Genomic DNA, 19,978 nt, shown 5'->3' with positions numbered 1-19,978 from the left:
TCTGACTTTAGAGACAAGTGACATGAAGGTCAGGGAGTTGAGGTGACAGAAGACAAAGTTGTACAACCCCCGTAGGACCAGAATTCACAACTAGAGCTACTGACCTTGGCTCTGTGGCCTTCTCCTGTCTCAGGGCCAAACCACCCAAGGTGTGCTCCCACTGGGGTCAAGGGCAAAGATTGCACTCAAATGCAGGTCTAGTGCGCAGGGAGGAGAGCGAAGGCTTTCTCAGGCTGGGGGGATTTGCAGAGTGAAGGCTGCAGAGCGAGGGAGGAGTGAGCCACAGCACGTCAGGGTCTGCGGCTTTGTTCTGGAGGAACTCTGCCACCCACATGGGCTTGGCTCTACTTGTGACCCCCGTGCAGCGCGGCAGGGTCTGGCTTTGCCACCCCGTGGGAAGAAGAGGGAGCTGGAAATTGTTTGGAGATGTTTTCATTGATTTTCTTTAATGCACAGAAGCATTTCTGCTGCCATGAGAGGAGGGAAGAAAAGATTGGATGCAACTTTGGGGGACTGGGCGGAGCTCAGTGAGGGAGCCTGAGAGCCTTGTCGATTGCTCTTCAATTTATCAGTATTTTCCTGGAGTTTCTTTGCAAAGCCCTCTGCTTAATCTCGCGGTTGGGTCAGGCACTGGGAGAGGGGATGTGGCCTCCTGGGTCCCTTGGCTTGCAGACTAGTTCAGGCTGGGCCTTAACCAGCAGGACCCTGCTTAAGTCCATACACTTAACCCAGCCTTCGCCGATCACTTTTTGTGGAGAGAATCCAGCCTAAGGTTCGAGCTGTAGGAGTTTTTAAAGGGCCAAAGCAAGGGGCAGAGGTCCAGGCATGTAGTTTCTGGGTGGTCCATTTGTGAAGTTCAACACCGAGAGCTACGGGCTCTCTCACTAGTCGTCCATGATGGGAACGAGCTTCCTTACCACTGTTCCTGTACAGAAAGGTGAGAAGGAAAGCAAGGACAAAGCATCATGGGTCAGAATCCTTTTAAAAAGTTACACCTGCACACATAAATGAGTGTGTGTGTGTGTGCGCGCGCGTTTGTCTAGGCATCTATGAGTGTTTGTGTGCATGCGTGTACACTCACACATGCAGTCAGAGGACGACTTGCAGGATTTGGCTCTCTCCTTCCACCACGTGGGCTCCAGGGATTGACCTGAGGTCATCGGGAGTGGCAGTAGGCACCTTTACCCACTAAAGCATCTCGATGGCCTGAATCCAGTTCTTCAGGAGATACCTTTTTGGTTCATGAGCATTTGAGAGGAGGGAAACTAGGGCTCCCAGAGCTCGGTCCCTAGATCTTTTCCTGAGGCCTGAAGGTACCCAAGGACCACCAGGATCTTGGTCTCAAATCTTCAACGAAGCCTCCTTTCTCAATTTTCCTTGTATGGCCCTATGCTACTATTGAATTTTATTAGATAATATGTATATGTGTTGAATGAATATAGTGAGTGACTGATGAACGAAACAGAGCTCTGGTAAGAAAGGAGAGGGTCAGTTCAGCACAGCCTGTACCCCCACCAGAAGGAGAAGGGCATTGCCAAACCGTTAAAAAAAATCACAAGATCTATCCAACACTTTGTCTGCACAGGCTCTTGATCACAGTAGGAAGGATCCAACCAAGACGCCTGCTTAGTCCTAAAGTTTTCCTTCTGAAGCAAAAGCAAAAGCAAAAAAGTGCCTTGTTTACTGGTGGAGTTTGTGTAGAATTCTGGATTTGCCAGGGAGCAGTCCTCTAGGGTTTCGCTGTGTTTATACTTACTCTAAATGGAAACTTGTCCTCCTGAAGGGAAGAGGGAAGGAGACTGGAGGAAGGAGGAGGGAGGTGGGGAGAGGGAGGAGAAAGAAAAGAGGGAGGGAAACTGGAGGAGGGAGGAAGGAGAGGGGAGAAGGGAGGAGAGAGGAGGGAGGAGGAAGGCTCTTAAAAACTCAGGACACTGAGGAAGTTTATAAGCTCATAAAGTTTAAGATGTGGAGAAAGCTACAGGAATCACACACCTCTTGGTATGCTTCTACGGCAGTAAACAATGGCAGGCCGGCGGGCTAGTTTCATGTCAACCTGACACAAGCTAGAGTCATCGGAGAGGAGGGAACCTCTACTGAGAAAATGCCTCCTTAAGATCAGACTATAGGCACACCAATAGGGCATTTTCTTAATTAGCGATTGATGGGGGAGGGCCAAGTCCATGGTGGGTGGTGGGTGGGCAGGTGGTCCTGGGTTCTACAAGAAAGCAGGCTGAGCAAGCCATGAGGAGCAAGCCAGTAAGCAGCACCCCTCAATGGCCCCTGCCTTAGCTCCTGACTCCAGGTTCCTGCCCTGTTTGAGTTTCTGTCCTGACTCCTTCAGTGATGAACAGTGATGTGAAAGTGTGAGCCAGATAAACCCTTTCCTCCCCAAGTTGCTTTGGTCACGGTACTCTATCTCAGCGTCTCAGCAATAGAAACCCAGACCAAGACAGCGGGCGAGGAGGCTTCTCTGTGGAGCTGTAGGCAGGGAACTCCAAGGATGGAATTTCCCAGAATCCTCTCCCTTGCTGTGAGGCTCCCCAGTGAGACAGCGGCCAGTGGACTCACCAATATTCCTGTAAGCAAGCGAGGAAGTGCTACCCTGCTCCTCTAAGTCCTTCCAGGTGGTTCACCAAGCTAGTTGGGTTTGCCCCACTGGCACCTTCTCTGGCGTGAAGATCTGTTCACACCTTCCCAGGAAGTTACATGAGATCCTGGTCACCAAAAGGCCCTCCCAGAGTCACTCCGTGTGTCCCCGCAGCTTCCTCAACATCTCTTGATGTCTGCCTCATTTGTTCCTTACCTAGAGAATCCAGTTCCACGCTTGCCTGCACCACCCACTCCTTCTCCATCTGACATGAAAGTCACGTGGCTGAATGTCACTTTATTTATTTTTCTTTTGTTCTGAACTAAGGACAAGCTGCCTATCTTCCTCCAAGCCCTGGATGCTGGGTGACTGTGGTTGGCAGTGGCCCAGGACATAAGACAAATGTGCCTTAGGAAGCAGATCTGCCAGAAAAATTCTGCCCAGTGTGCGCTCTTTTCACCCCATTCTTGGTGGCAGGAGTTTTATGTGTCTCTGGGCAACTCCATCCTTTCCTCTCCCTTTGAGCCCCTAAGAAACCCTGACCCCAGAGGCAGTGGCTTTGGCTTGGAAACTGTCTTTTCATTCTGTCGGTTCATTGCTCAGATTTGGGCACCAGTGTGACATGGACAGTCCCCAAGAGGATAGCAGCAGTGACCGAGACGAGGCTGGTGACTTGCTCGGCTTACTACTGAAAAGTTTATTTTAAAACTGGTGTCTTGTGACTCTTCCTGTGCACCCCAAGCTCTGGATCTAGGTAGGCAGACCAGAGACTGTCAAGAAGGAAGGACACCTTTCAGAATCTCTTGGCTCCTCATAGAGATGGTACCCACCTTGGGGCCAAGTTTCTTCCTCTATGCTGCCCTTTGGGTAGGAGCGTTGGAAGGGGTGAGGGGAGGGTGGGGGAAAGGCATGCCTTAGGGGGAGGCAGCAGGAGGAGGGGGGCACGGGCTGGCTGAATAGAAGAGCTCAAGAGCCCTTGTGTACAACGAGATTAGCGCGATGTGAGCGTTTCCATGCCAAGGTGCTAACGCAATAATACACGCGAGTTTGCCAACTTTTCAAATTGAATGTATTTGATTATTTGCTTTTAATTAGTGTGAGTTTTGGAGTATGTACAGGATTGTCAGGGATCCCCAGAAAGCCTCCCACAGCCCAGGAAGCCTCCCTTTGGTAGAGATAGCCCGGGATTGTTCTTTTTTAGTGATTTAACAGCTCTGGTAAATGTTTCAGCCCATTCCCATTGTGCCTCTGTTTCAACCCATTGGCAAGACCAATTGAAGTGAGAAAATAAACCTCTTGTCTGATCTGAATGCCGAGGGCTGCTCCTGAGATGGATTTTCCAGCCCAACTCAGGCTTTTGGTGAACATCCCTGGTTTGCTTAACTGCTTGGGTTTGTGGTTTTCTTTCCTTTTTCTTGCCAGAGTTGGCTGCTCTGATGCCTCTTCCTCATCTCCTCCCCTACAAGTACATTTTACGAAACAGCTACACACAAGAGAAAACAAGCGGGCAGCCGAGAGGGAGCGGAAAAGACATCTGTTTATACAGTTCAGACGCATCGCTAGGGCCCTTTCCACCTGCCGCAGACTCAGGAGCACAGTGCTCCTCAGGGTGGCTCTCACCTCTGCTGTGTGTGGAGATAGTGAGGTCAGGGAGCTGCTGGGTCCCCAGGAGTGAGCTACTGAGCTGGTGGTCTGTGCGGCCCTGGCTGGTGGGCCCACCCTCATGTATTCCATTCTGTTTGACTCAGAATTTCCTCTGGCATTTCCCGTGGGGGACTCGCAGGCAAGACTCACCTGCAAAATTAAAAGTCTCTTATTAGGCCGAAGGGCCAGGCAGAAGGAAAGGTGGAGAGAGTAGTGCAGCGCCCCCGGTCATCCTCACTCTTCTCTCTGCAAAGGAGAAGGGAGTGTGAAGTTCTTCTCGCAGGCCTGCCTCTCAGCTCATCTTGGCCGCAGGACATCAGGACCTGGATCAGCCTGAAACCCACCCAACATGGCTGGCCACCTTGTCCTCCAGCTCCCTTGGCTGTGCCTCCAGCTCGCCAGAGCCGTGGAGGAGCTGCCCATGCAGGGGAAGAAGGGCCCCCTTATCCACATTCTGAGGACGGCCGCCCGCCTGCCCACCCATTACCTACACAATCTCTCAGTTACGTTAAAAAAAAATCTTTCCCCCCCTTAACAATAGGAGGAACAAATGGTCGACAAATAACAACAGCAGCGGCTCTTTGACAAAAGCACGCAATTATTACAATTACACTCTCCTTGATTAGGCTGCCACGCACTGCATTTCAATGTAATTGATGTTGTAGGTTGACACATCGGACACGAATATTCTCGCCTGTCCCTTCTCTCTTTTGTTTCTGGGGCTGATTTGCATTTTCTATGCTTTTAGTAATGAAGACTTAGCACTTTTCCTCCATTAGAAAAAAAAAGACAGATACAATAATCTGCAACTCGGCACTTGTTTAAGGATTCTGACCCTCGAAAATACCACTTTGCTTCACACATTAGCTGCTTACAAAGAAGGAAGCTAATGTATCATCTAATTGGGCAAACCACTGCATCTGATTTCTCTCAATCAGACTATTAGCTTCGTAATTACCCATCTGCCTCGTGTGGAAAAACGGCAAGGCGCACACCCAGCTAATAACATTCTCAAGAGCTCTCCACCGCAGTGAGAGGAGGCGGCGTGGAGGGAGATGGTCTCTAACCATTTCCATGCCAAGGTGGTCACACAATGCAGGGGGGCCGATGCCAACCTGCCCCGCCTGGATACTGTTCCCCAGTTGTCTTTATTGAGTTGCCATTTTAGGGGGTCCGCTCAGGATCATCGTGGCTGCTGCTACAGTGGTGGTGGTGGTGGACACGGAAGTGTGTGGCCTGTGGGACCAAGGAGGGGTCTCTGCCGGGTGTGCTGGGGTTGGAGGAGGAAGAGTCCCATTGTGGGTGCTCTCAAGGCGGAACAAACAACATCAAAACAAGAGATTTCACTTCTCTTCATACTCTTTTACGGTTGGGCCCCTCTTTTCCTCATGTGGATGACAAGGATGATCTCGGTGCTAGTGCATGGGATTTGTGACCCCGGAAGGAAGCGTCATGACTGGGCGGTGGCCTCCCTAACTTGTCTTGGTTTTTGTTTGTTTATTTGAGGCACGATTTTGTGTGTTCTGGGCTAGCCTCAATCTTGCTTTGTAGCTGAAGATGACCTTGAACTCCTGATCCCTTGGCCTCCACTTTCCCAGTGCAGGGATTACAGGCTTGCATACAAGCCTGGTTTTATGTGGTACTTGATATGGGACTTTGGGTTTCATGCATGTTAGGCCGGTGCTCCACCAAATGAGCTGCCTGGCTCACTTGAGTCTTGCATTGAGTTCTGAAGGTTTGTTTGTTTGTTTGTTTGCTTCTGCAAGGCTTTTCCAGTCTCTAAACATGGTTGGCCTCAGATCCTAGGAAGCTCCCCTTTCTCCATCTCCTTCATTTAGTCCCTACCTGCTGCCTACTAAATAGGTAAGCGTGGACTGGCAGAATGGTAAGGCTTACATCTGGGTATTTATTCTTCATAGCAAAAGTTTAATTCTGATATGATTTGAAAGAGTCCATTTTTAATAATACATTATTAGACTGGGAACAGAAATTTACATATTTACTCCATTGTCTATGGAAATGTAAAGAGGAAAAAGCCCAGGAATGTGATGCTCTGGTGTGAGACCCAGAGCTACCATATACGTGTAGACATGGTTTCAGCTTTACTCAGCTCTTGGTAATAAATAATAAACAGTTTCGTTCTTACTCAAGTCAGAGACGAGGTCCCAAGATTCGCTTGGTCTTGCTAAATCCTTTGTCAAGCTGAGGTAGAGACAGGAAGTGAACTCACTCACGAGCATCTTAGCCAAAGGCAGCGGTGCTATGGAGGGCAGCTTTCTGCCATTCCCTCCTTTCTCTCCTCTCCCTTCCCTTCTTTCCTTTTCCTCCTCCCCTCCCCATCTGCTTCTGTTCTCTTTCCTCCCCTCTCATGTCTTTCCCGGCTCTCTCTCTCCTTCCCCCTCCCTTCCCTCATTATGTTCCCTGTACTCTTTTGTCTTTAGAGAAATGGTCTCTAGGTAGTCCAGAGTGTTTTAGACTCTTGATCCCCATGTCTCTGCCTGGGATCATAGGTTTATACCAGCACACCTGACAGATCCTTTTTATTAAGAACATTATTTCTATAAAGTGGTGAGGAAACAGAAGGGGTCTTATCTGGAGCATGAGGAGGAGAGGGGGACAATTGAGAGCACCAGATAGTGGCACATATAGGCTTTGTATGCTAGCCTGAAAAATTTAAAAACTCGTAACATGCCATTGGAAGAATTTTGTTGACGTGCGCTAAGTCACCTATTCCATCTTCAAGAAAACCAGGAACCTTGACAGCTGTAGGTATCTTTGGAAGTTTTGGCAACTTGTGGAAGATGCAGACAGTGTTTCACCTGGAGTCTTGCGAGAAGACCCCTAAGGCTTCCTTCTAGTCTCTCGGCACTGGTTGGCTCTCACTCTCACCACGGCTGGTTGTCCAAGGGGAGGTGGGCACACAGGGCACCAGCGCAAGAGTCTCTATAGTGACTGCTCAAACTCATTAGGGAGTGTTCAGGACATCCCTGATTCTATTGGTCCTTGTCCAGACAGCTTTGGTGAGTCTGTTGGGGCACACCTGGCATTTCTTTTTCCTGGGCAATCTCCAGGTCCCTGTGAGTGCCTGCAGAACGTGCTCCCTGATGCTTTCCTGGATGATCTCCAGTTCCTGTCTGCAGACTGTGCTTCCTGATGTAGGTTCTCTACTTACCTCCTCATGGAGAGCAGAGGGACCTGTTGCCTCCCTTCCTTCCTCCCCTTTGGTGGGAACTACTCTGTTGATCCAGGCTAGATGAATAGCAAGTTGAGTTTTCAGACCCCCACTCAGGGCGAGAAAAGGACCCATGTGACAGCCCCTGGCCTTTGCTGAGCCTGGGAATCCTATAAGCAATTTATTTATTTTTTTTTTAAAGATTTATTTATTAAGTATATAGTGGTCTGCCTGCATGTCCCTACAGGCCAGAAGAGGGCAGCATACCTCACCACAGATGGTTGTGAGCCACCATGTGGTTGCTGGGAATTGAACTCAGGACCTTTGGAAGTGAAGCCAGTGCTCTTAACCTCTGAGCCATCTCTCCAGCCCCCTATAAGCAATTTCTGATGCTATCTTTTGCCTAACTTAAGTTGAAAATGGCCCTATGGCTTGTGATCCTTTCAGGAGATGTCATAATTCCTTTAAGAACCTGAGCACCATTTACACACTAACCACAGACCTGGGGCAACACTGGGCCTCCAGAGCAGGTTCCATGAACAGCGCTAAGTAGCAGGTAAGTAAGTATTGGATCAACAGGACAGTCCCCACTCCATGCTGTGCCTGCTGTGTGCTATCCTGTCTCCCTGGGTCCTTCCCTTTCTGAGCACCACACGGATGCCCAGACGATGGAAATACAGCCTGATCTATCCTGTCTCCCTGGATCCTCCCCTCTCTGAGCATCACTCGGATATCCAGACAATAGGAAATACGGCCTGATCTATCCTGTCTCCCTGGGTCCTTCCCTTTCTGAGCACCACACGGGTGCCCAGACGATGGGAAATACAGCCTGATCTATCATGTCTCCCTGGGTCCTCCCCTCTCTGAGCATCACTCAGATATCCAGACAATAGGAAATACAGCCTGATCTATTCTGTCTCCCTGGGTCCTTCCCTCTCTGAGCACCACACGGATGCCCAGACGATGGGAAATACAGCCTGATCTATCATGTCTCCCTGGGTCCTCCCCTCTCTGAGCATCACTCGGATATCCAGACAATAGGAAATACAGCCTGATCTATTCTGTCTCCCTGGGTCCTTCCCTCTCTGAGCACCACACGGATGCCCAGATGATGGAAATACAGCCTGATCTATTCTGTCTCCCTGGGTCCTTCCCTCTCTGAGCACCACACGGATGCCCAGACGATGGGAATACAGCCTGATCTATTCTGTCTCCCTGGGTCCTTCCCTCTCTGAGCACCACACGGATACCCAGACGATGGGAAATACAGCCTGATCTATCCTGTCTCCCTGGGCCCTTCCCTCTCATCCACACGGATGCCCAGACGATGGGAAATACAGCCTGATCTATCCTGTCTCTCTGGGTCCCTCCCTCTCTGAGCATCACAAGGATGCCCAGATGATGGGAAATACAGCCAACTTGCAGTTGACGATAAGCAGATTATGCCACAGTTTATCTCTGGCCAATCTTGCTTTTCTCTCTTAGTTACCATCTTTGAGCTTACTTAATTTCTTTATTGCTTTTATAGCCTTTGCCATCTGCTGCAGAAGCTGGAGTCCCACAGGAACTAGAAGAGTGAAACTTCTTAAGTGGAAATAATTATTCTGAGACCAACGAGCCTGGGAAAGCTAGCAATCTTGGTGGGAGGTTAGAGGCTGGACAAAGCGTAGGGTACTTAGGGCCAGGTGGGCCTTGAAGGCATCTGTGGCTTCTGCTCTGTTAACTAAGGAGGAAACAAAGGCCTTCATGAGAACAGAGGCCAAATGTGACAGGGCCACCTGGAGGAAGCTAGGGAGGTCACAAGCATGAAGACCAGTGTGGTTCCAAGAACTCATGCAAAAACGTCAGGAGTAGTGGTGTGGCTTGTCACATAGCGGCAGGAGGGTCCCTGGGCCAATCTAGCCTAACTGTTTAGCTCCAAAAGAAGTGGTGACCGTTTCTTAGGACGACACTACTCTCTCTCTCTCTCTCTCTCTCTCTCTCTCTCTCTCTCTCTCTCTCACACACACACACACACACACACACACAAACACAAAGGTAAAATCACACACATGTAAACTCCCTCACTCTCTTACATACATATAGAAACAGACAGAAGCGAAAACAGAAACACACATGTAAATGCTCCCTCACGCACATAAGCCCCCTCTTCCTCCCTCTCTCATGCATATATAAAGACACACAAACAAAAACACAGACAAATTCTCTTTCTGTACACACACAGAGAAAATAAAGGCTCTGGGTCTGGTTTCGTCACAGTCTATGCTGACTTGTCCCCATCTGGATGATGGATTCACTCCCCAGTGTGAGATGGATGTAATTTGTAGAACTGAAGGATGGGGCAGAGTGAGCAGGGAGGGGCCTCTTAGCTTTCGAGTTCCCTTGGAGTTCTGTGGGACAACTTCATTATTTTGTGTGCCATCTGAATAACGGGGGCACAGATCTCCCCAAAGAGAAAGCAACCATGGGGGCTGGAGCGATGGCTCAGTGGTTAAGAGCACCGTATTATACTTGCAGAGAACCTACGTTCAGTTCCCAGCATCCATGTCAGACTGCTCACGACTGTCTGTAACTCCATCTCTAGGGTGATTTAATGCTTCTGGTCTACACACACACACACACACACACACACACACACACACACACACACACACACACACACACACACAGAGAGAGAGAGAGAGAGAGAGAGAGAGAGAGAGAGAGAGAGAGAAAGAATGAGAATGTGAGAATGTCCAGAAACAGCACACATACTTCTTCATGATCTGACACAGGTGGGATCGTCCTCGCTAGCTGTCATGTGAGCACCCATATGCAGCCCTGGCATTGCTGTCTGTGAGTTGTTGGTGCAATCGACACAATCAGGCAGGGGAACAGTATGCAGTGATCTGTGTCCGGGTGAGGTCTAGTCCGTGTCTTACCCACATCTGCTCCTGGTATTTTAAGTAAACGTTTGGCTCTGTATCCCCAAGCCTTGTAAAATGTAAACCACACATCATTATCGCTGGTAAAACTGCACTGCCAAGCAGCAGCCGCAGGGCCACAGAGGTTCTTTGGAGTAGTTTTCCTGTTCTTGCTGATAGCCTTTACTTCTCCCCTGGCCACACGTGCGTGTTAAATGGCGCTAATTCGGTAAGAACCTTTATCAGGGGCGGTGTTTCACATGGCGCAGATGCCAGCAGGGCCTCGAGGAGGGCCTGCCTCTTTCGGAACCACGCCTCTATCCTCGAATCTGCTGCTTGCCTTGTCTTGCACTGAGAGATGGAGGGAGAGGAAGAAGGAGCGGTCTTGACAAATTAGGTGTAAATCCAGGAGCGGCTCAAGTTGAAAACTGTCCTTTCTTCTGGGAGGATTTTTTTTTTCTTTTGATTGAGTTCAAGAAGAAAATGGGAACTGGGTTTGAACGGGTGCTTACGGCTGAATCTCTTTCACTCACCGCTCCACAGAGGATTTTCTTCAGGACACTGACTTCTCATACAATGAATTGCTTCATAATAATGTTCTATTGACTTAGCGTCTTTGTTGGACACTTGGATGTCAGCTTGTCACAGCCTACAGTCACTTTAGAGGAGACGCCCCAGTTGAGGAACTGCCTCGATCGTGTGGGTCTGTGGGCATGTCCGTGAGGGGTTGTCTTGGCTAGGAACTGCCAACCGCTGTGCGGAGCGCCACTCCTCTGGCGGAAGGGCCCAGGCTGTATAATAAAAGCTAGCTGTGTAAGGCAGAGAGCAAGCCAGCGTGCAGCCATGTGGCGTTTCTCCCCGCCTCCTGCCTCCAGTTCCTGCCCTGACTTCTCTCTGCAGTGGATTGGCACCTGGGTTTGTAAGCCAGTGAACGCCCTTTCCTAACCTGCCTTTGGCCAGGGTGTCTCATTACAGCAGCAGAGAAGTAACTGCGGCAAGGGCACCTTGTTTCGTTTCCGACAGTTACTGTAGCGACTCGGAGCTCCTCAGCGCTCTCCTCTGCACTGCGCATGCTGCTCTCAGCTTATGCATGGACATTTCCTTCTCACCATTTTCTCTTTAGAAAGCGTCTTTCATATTGCCCCTCCCCCAGTTAACTTTTTCACAGTTGGAATATCATTATAATTACTATTTTAATGTCCTTTGATAACTGGATCATTTGTAGCAGTTATAAATTATTTTTTTTATCTTTGCTCCTAATGTTTTATCTTGTTGTCTACTTGTCTTTTTATTGCTGTTTGGTTTGTTGAGAAAGAATCTTCCTATGCAGGTGGTTCAGGATGGCCTTGAACTCATGATCCTTCTACTATCTCCTGAGTGTCCAGATTACAAATGTGTGCCACTACTTCTGGCTGAGCCTGGTCATTCTAATTTTATATGAGATACTATAAATTCTACTTCATTGGGTTTGAGAATATTTTATAGTCTTATGAATATTCTAGGGCTCTATTATCTATCAATCATCTATCTATCATCTATCTATCTACTTATTTATTTAGGATTATATGAGATACTATAAATTCTACTTCATTGAGTGTGAGAATATTTTATATTCTTATGAATATTCTAAGGCTCTATTATCTATCTATCAATCATCTATCTATCTATCTATCTATCTATCTATCTATCTATCTATCTAGACAGGATCTCACTGTGCAGCCTTGGCTGCATAAATTGGGCTGGCCATGTACTCACAGAGGTCCTCCTGCCTCTGCTTTCTGGTTTAGTTGTCAGTTTTACTTCTAAATTCTACCTCCCCCAGGGAGTCCCCAGCCTGTGCCTGAGTCCCTGCCCGTGCATCCTAAGAACTCTCAGAGTATTATACCGAGACAATCACAGGTTCCCCTCTCTTGTTTCCTGTCCAAGGGGTGCTGTTTGTTCCTTGGTATCCACTGTACGAACCATGGCTCCATACTTCTGTTCTTTGGGGTCATTTTCAGGTGAGATGGTAAATCTAGCTTCACGGTCCGCCTGGGATGAAAGCAACAGTCTTTGTGGTCATCCAAACTTAAGATTTATACGAAATGAAGGAAATTGAATTTTCTTCCCTTAACTGGGAGACTGCATGGGGGTAGGGTGGGACAGAGATAAACTGGGGAGAAGGGAAAGGGTTTGTCTTCCCTGCTAGTCTCTGAGAGTTGTGTTAACAGAAGCACCATGGATGGGCAGCTCCCACAGTAGTGATGTGCTAGTAGAGAATACTCATGTGTCCTTTTCTAGATATGGGGTGTCTGTCAACATATCTTGCCGTTCCTTGATCAGCCTCATGGAGCATTCTTCTAGTGTGTATGTCTATCCATGTCCATTTTTTTAAGGGACAGAGACCAGCAGGCAGGTGTAGGTCCTGGGGATGTCACACAGGAGACGGGGTTGAACAGGAAGGAAATGGAAAGAAGATTCTTACCAATGAGCTTGACTACACAGTATGCTTAGATGCTGGACATGTTATCTAAGGGCCATGATCCCAGTACCCATCCCTTGACAGAAAGTGCATGAGGACCCCATCAATGCTTTCTTAGTGGGTGAAGAAGCCAGATACTGGGAGCAGATGTAAGCCAGGCATTCTCAAAGCATAGGGACAATACTTCTCACTTATAGATACTGGGAGCAGATATAAGCCAGGCATTCTCGAAGCATAGGGACAATACTTTTCACTTATAGATAATGGGAGCAGATGTAAGCCAGGCATTCTCGAAGCATAGGGACAATACTTCTCACATATAGAGTGCAAGGCTTGGCTGCCTCCAATGAAAAGGTGAAAAGCTAGAAGTAACCCTGTGAGATTAGTGCACATTTCAGGACAGCACCCCGGGCTAGCACTGGCTAACACTGGCCAGGAAGATGTGTTTAATCTCCCTAGGAAGATGGTCAAGGGAGCGGGAATCCTTTCTTAGTATTTCTTGTTCCTCCTTCAGCCACACTTGACCTAACAGTGAAGAGTAGCAATGCTATGCTTTTTGTATTTGGGACAAATGGCTTCCAGGCATTGCATTTTGTTGTGTTATTTTTTCTTTGTGTGGGAATTGCTGGCATTGATTAGGATGATGCATCCTCATTTTGTTATTTGATGTAGCCCACATATACGCTCCTGGGAAGAGCGTCTGGTCTGTAGCTGATGTCCAGCAATGCTTTGCTACACCATTGTCCACAGTGACTCTGCTCAGCTGCACGTCAGGTCTTGTCATTTTATAAAGCGGGAAAGTGAGGCATAGAGAAGAAAAGTCACTCGGCAAGGCTAAAACCCACATGCTGGAAACCATCACTTCTGCTGAGATGACACATAGCTCAGCCGCTGAGTATGTGGAAGGCCCTGGGTTCCATCTTTAGCACCAATGTATCAGCAACAGCAATAACCAGGCATGGAGTCTCTCAGCCTCCTCACAGCTTTGAGGCAAGGTGGGGTGTGGTCATGGAAGGACTGGTACTAGGAATGTCCTTCTGAGAGTTGTTCTCAGGGAAGGAGCAGATGTCCTGCCTAACCTTGAGACATAGCGTGGTTAATGAGTTTCAGGAAAACGCACCCACATTGGGGCAAATTCTCTCGAATTCCAGGTACCCAAACCCTGAACATCAGTCCTGAATCTGGTCATTCCACCCCATGCAACTGGCATTATCGTCTTCTGGAATTTCCACTGACTGGGAGAAACCATTCACGGAGGAATGCTGATGAAATCCAGGCAGTCTGGACCAGAGGGAAAGCGAAGGACTTAGAATACAGTTAAGTGCGCAGCAGGGCCCAGCTGGCCGCATCTCAAGAGGGACAGCTTGGAAGTGCATGGGACAGGCTAGCCTGTGCTTCACTGGGGACACAGGGCACAGTAAAACAGGAATTCAAAGTTCTTCAGGAGGCCACACCCTGGCTGTGGTGGTTCACACTTTCTCCTGGGGTAGGGGACTGGGAATTGACGGGAGACAGAAGGCAGAGTTCCACAGCAGGCTGCCTGCTAAGAGGCCTATGTCTGGCTCCAGGTGCCTGGTAGCCCTTCCCATTCACCGAGCACAAAGCTTCCCCAAGCCTTTCCTAGTGGGAGGTGTTATCTACAGTCCACAGACAGAGAAGCCTCATGCTCCAAGGATGCCGGGCCTTCCACCTCCATGTCTCCTCCCACTCCTGGCCAGCACTGGGTACCACACACACGTCCAGGTCTTCTGCTTCCAAACCCGAGCCTTATCTCCCACACCGCACTGCCTCTTGGAGTCTTCGGGAGAGGATCATGCTATTCAAACAAGCAGGAGTACAAACTTTGGAGCCTGGGCTTCAAGGGCCAGCAGCACTTCCATCTGGGCATCTGACTCCCATTGCACCACCTCCTTCCCCTTGGGGGTCTTCATGGCAGCCATGGGAAGCAGTGAAAAGCAGTAAAAGATTTGCTTGCTTGAGTGCCTGTAGGCAGGCCTTAACCCATACCCACAATGTTCCTCTTCTCTCCCGTTTGTTTTCTGCCTGAGGTTAAACCCGTACCCCCAGTGTTTCTCTTCTTTCCAATTCATTTTCTGCCTGAGGTTATTGAAATATAACATCTAAGCCCTGACCACACACACGGGAGGATTTTTTTTTACAGCTGTATAACTTGAGTATGATTGTCTCCTATTCTACTGCTCAGTGCCACACGGGAGATGCCGCCTGGAAGGCCTCGGATTCTTCCTCGTTTGATTTTGAATTTGCGTATCTGGAGCATTTCACTATTGTAAACCTCTAGGACTCCCACATCCACCTGGGACCATAGACTCCAGCAGAACTGCCTCTGGCTCACGGTAGAAACGGAGAGAAGGGCTTTTGTCACCTTCTGGCTGATACGTGGTCTCTGATTCTGTGACACATGCTACTCCTTACAGACCGACTGCTGCCTCAAGAACACAGTAACTTCCTCTCCCCCACCCAGGTATGCCTCACCTGCACCCACAGGCTCTCAGTGCCCAGGAACTGAATTGAGCCCCGAGAGGCCTGGCGACCTCTCTTCTGTGGCGGAGACCTCTTCCATGCAGTTAGTGCCAAGCCTTGGTTGTGACTGGCGGCACACTCTAGTGCAGCCATGGGCTGTCTACATGGGAACTCCTTATACCTCTCTCTTCTCTCTGGGAACCCACGTGCCCACTCTGAACAGCAGGCTGAGCTCCGTGACATGTGGGCTGTGAGGCATTGCTGCTTCCACTCTCAACCATCAAGTGTTAGGTCAGTGCTGTCAAGGCTCTCCACGTGTGAGTGATGTAAGCGTGTGTGTGAGTGTGTGTATGTGAGTGAGTGTGTGCATGTGCAAGTGGGCGAGGATGAGTGTGTGCAAATGTATGTATGATGGTGAATGTTTGTGCAAGTGTGAGTGTGTGCATGTGTGAGTGTGTGGTGTATGCAAGCATATGTGTGTATGTGAGTGTGTGAGGATGAGTGTATGTGAGTGTATGTGTCAATGTGAATGTGTGAGTGGGAGTGTGTTTGAGAATGTTTGGGTTTCTCTGTGTGTGTATATGTGTGCCTGTGAATGTGTGTGTATATGTGTGAGGATGTTTGAGTGTGTGTAAACGTGTGTGTATGTGTGAGTATGTTTGAGTGTGTGTAAATGTGTGTGTGTATGTGTGAGTATGTTTGAGTGTGAATGTAAATGTGTGTGTGTATGTGTGAGTATGTTTGAGTGTGAGTGTAAATGTGTGTGTGTTTGTGTGTGTGCATAGGTGCAAATGTATATGTATGTACTGGCTCATGCAGTTGCTAGAGCAACAGTTCAAACTCTGTTGTGCCTGAAATCTCAAGTAGGAACTGCCCTGAAGCTAAGGCATGCTGGCTTTGTTGCAGCAATGTTTCTGTTCTTGGACCTTTAGTGGACAAGGACGGGTCAAGGACACGGACAGAGCAAGGACATGGATGGGGCGAGGACATGAACGGGGTGAGGCCTTCTGCTCCTTTGTAGGTGACCCCTTTTATTCCCCTCCTTTGCAGTACTGGCCTGGCAATGCTAGGTGTGTGTTTAACCACTGAGCTGTGTGCTTAACATCCCTGGGTTTCTTTATATTTTGATACAGGGTCTCAAGTTGCCTGGGCTGGCCTTCTGTATCCCAGATTGGCCTTGAACTTTGATCCTCCTGCCTCATAGTTCTAAGTATCTTGGATTGCAGGTTTGTACCACTAGTTCCCAAGAAAGTAATCTTCCCTTAAAATCAAGCTAGCTGCAGTGGTTCACACCTGTAGTTCCAGTATTTGGGAACTTGAGACAAGAGGATCCCTGCCAGCTAGAGGTTAGCCTAGACTACATAGTGAGTTTCAGGCTAGCCTGGGTTATAAATTGAGACTCTGTCTCCAATCAAACCAAGCTAACAAAATGGCTGTCTTAGTTTATGTTTCTCCCACTGTGAGAAAAGATTCTAGCCATAACATCTTGAGGGGTCAGAGTTGAAGGGTACAGCAGTATGGCAGGATGGAGAAGTTCGGATGGCAGGCACTTGAGGTGGCTAGTCACCTGACCCCCATGGTCAGGAGCAGAGTACCGAATGCATGCTTGTGCTCAGTGCCTATGCTCCAGTTTGTATAGACCAGGATCTCATGCCAAGGAATGGATCCACCACAGTTAAGAGAGTTCTGTCCATATCGATTAAAGTCATCAAGACAATTCCCCAGGCTGCCCAGAGGCCCCCTCCCAAGTCATTCTTCAGCCTGTCACACTGACAGTGAATACCGATCCTCACAATACCCAACATAAAAAATAATTATTAATTGGACACGCCACATTTTTTTCTTATAGTTGACTTTGACTTTTTTCATTCTTAGTGTGTGTGTGTGCTTGCTGGTGTTTATATATGGAGGCCAGAGGACAATTTTTGGGAGTTGTTTCTCTTCTTCCAAAGTGGGCTCCAGGGATCGAACTCAGGTCAACAGACTTGCACGGTAAGTGCCCTTCCTCGCTGGACCATCTCGCTGGCGGATTTGACTCTGAAATCCAGCCTGTGTGGTGCCTCTGGGGCTTCACCATTTGGGCAGGCCAGGATGTGCTCAGTAGCCGTTAGATGCTGTGTGCTTGCAAGCATGCTTCTCTAGGTTCCCTTGGGACTGGCTGCTTTCTCATGGCTAGGACGCGTTGGCCTGGGTGTGTGCTGACAACAGGTCCCACACTAGGTCACACTTAATACAGTCTATATGCTTAGACCTGCCTGCTGCTGACCAATCCTCAGAAGATGATAGCAGATACGAGGTGCTTGAGTTTAAGATGCTCCGTAACAGTTGGCAGGGTTATTTTACATCTTTTAAATCTAGTAATAAAAAATGGGAACTATAATGTATCATGCATTCGCTGGATGTTTCAAAAAATTTACTTATATTGTGCTGAAAAGAACTTTCATCTTTAATGAGAATCAACAAAAATCCTTCGAGTCGAGGCAGTTCCAGAGGCGGGTGCTCCTGGGCAGTCTTGAGAGGCGGACACTGGGGAGTTTGTTTCCAAGAGTTGTCCGCTGAGACACAGTTTCTTTTGAAATTAGGTCAGAACTCCAAGAGGTGTAGACCTTGTTTTACTTTGCCGAGTTATTTTGTTTTATTACCTGTATTGCTGGGTTCGGAGACCTGGGTGGGTCTTCATAGCAAGGTCAGCTCTGTTCCCTTCCAAGGCTGTTCTAGCCCCGGTGGGGTGTTCTGTACTGCCCTGACACTGGTGCAAGCCAGGACACCAGGATGTGAGCCCCACTTCTTGAGATGCTTTGTGGAGTTTCAAGGTTCCCTCTGATCCTTCACCCAGGGAATAAGACTTTCCAGTCACCGTCTCTGGAGCTCACAGGCGATCTGCTTTTTTTTTTTTAAAGGAAAAAAAATCTCTAGAGCCAAAGGAGCCCTATTTTTTTCTTGTCCTTTCTCAAAGCCTTTATAGAACATCTTGAGTGTTCAAAGGCAGTGCGTGTATTGATTTTTTTGTCCCTGACCCCTAGGGTTCATTGCTGCTGTGTTTTGGGCTGAGGCTCTCTATAGAAATCCCAGTGGCCCCAACTTGGGAAGTCTTGGTGATTGGACAGCACCAGAAGCAGTTTCTTTATATAAACCTCACAGAAGTCCTTTGTCATCTGTCTTCTCTCTGTGACGCTTTCCTCACAGCGTCTTTCCTGTGTGCCTTGAAACTTTTCAGTCAGCCTTGAGGTCAGAATTTCTGCAAAGAACTGGAGCTCTGCCTCAGCCACCAGGGCAGATACTTCGGGCTCTGAAACCCGTGCACCGTCCTGGTGCCCGTGTGGACAGGTTCCGTCTCTTCTTGCATCTCATTATTCTGCCGCCTCAATTGGTGGGACTGTCACAGTAAACTAGAACAGACTGAGTGGCGGAAGCAACAGATGCTGCCCTTCTGTAGTTCTAGAGGCTAAAAGGTCAAGGTCAAACTATGGATGGCTTTGTTTCCTCTCAAGGTCTTTCTCCTGAGCTTGCAGGCTGTGGTCTGCCGTCTCACGCTCTCCCCTCTATGGGCATGCCTGGTGGCTTTGCCTGCCATCCATCCTGTTGGGCCCGCACTCTATGTTACAGCCTCATTTAACCTCCAATTACCCCCTTTAAGGAACGACATTTAAATATTTCATCAGGAAGTAGGATACACATTTTAGAGGGATACAAGTCAATGTCTCCTTCCCTAGAGGCTGCCCAAATTTAAGCCTGTGACGCGCAGGACCCAGTTCTGTGGTCAGCAAAGAAGTCTACCAGAAACTGCTTTTGACAGCCGACTCTTTAGCGACGTTTCCAGGACCTAGGTTGCATCTGGCTTTCATGCATACAACTACTTCCTTGCTTTTCTCTTTTCCAGAGACTATGTCCCAGACATATGGCCCCCATTTAGTGGGAGCGACTAGTTGCCCTGTCTCCTCTCAGTTTTCTCGTCTACAAAATGGAGCTTGTGATTGTACCAGCCTGCATGGTGGGCTGTCAGGATTAGGTGATAATCCACTTAATGGAAGGAGTACTTAGGCTATCACCTGGTAGACAGAAGAACTCAATATATGCCTACTATGACTGTGGCCAACCTTTCCCCAAACAGCCAACCAGTCCCTGCTAGGAATCTTCTGATTTTCCATTATATTGCAAGAGAGCAGCAAGGGCAGTGTTTGTGATGTTAATTTGCATCTGACGTTGTGTGACGTTCATTGCGTGACGTCCGTTACGTTGCCATGAGAGGCTTTCCCTCCACCCGTGTCAGCAGTGAAGAATGACTGCTGTCTCCTTGCACAGCTAGCTCCCTCTCTCCCTGGTTGAGTTGGACTTCAGCGGATGCAGGCAGGTGCTCACATCTGCCTACGGTGATGCAGCTTTTTCTTGTGCTACCGCGAAGTGGGCGGTCCCCCTCCTCCCACCCACCTCCGGAAGATGCTTTTCACGGGATGCAGAGATGGAAGATGCTTAGAAATTCGTGTCCATTAACCAGTTGCTGATAGTGCCCACCTAGAACAAGTTATTGGAGAATGTTCATAGCCGATCCACACCGAGCAGTCATTCATGGGCCAAATCTGGCTGCTAATTTGGCTTCTTCTGTTGGCGATGAGAGCCCACTTGCCTTGGAACCATTAGGTACGAGTGAGCAGCAGCCATGTTTCTTCTGCTCTCACTAATTCAGCCCAGAACTAAATATAGTGTTATATAATGTTATGAAACAGGCCCGT

The sequence above is a fragment of the Microtus pennsylvanicus genome, chromosome 10, assembly GCF_037038515.1.
Source record: "Microtus pennsylvanicus isolate mMicPen1 chromosome 10, mMicPen1.hap1, whole genome shotgun sequence".
NCBI classification, from domain to species: Eukaryota; Metazoa; Chordata; class Mammalia; order Rodentia; family Cricetidae; genus Microtus; species Microtus pennsylvanicus.
Note: the sequence above shows the minus strand (reverse complement) of the source record.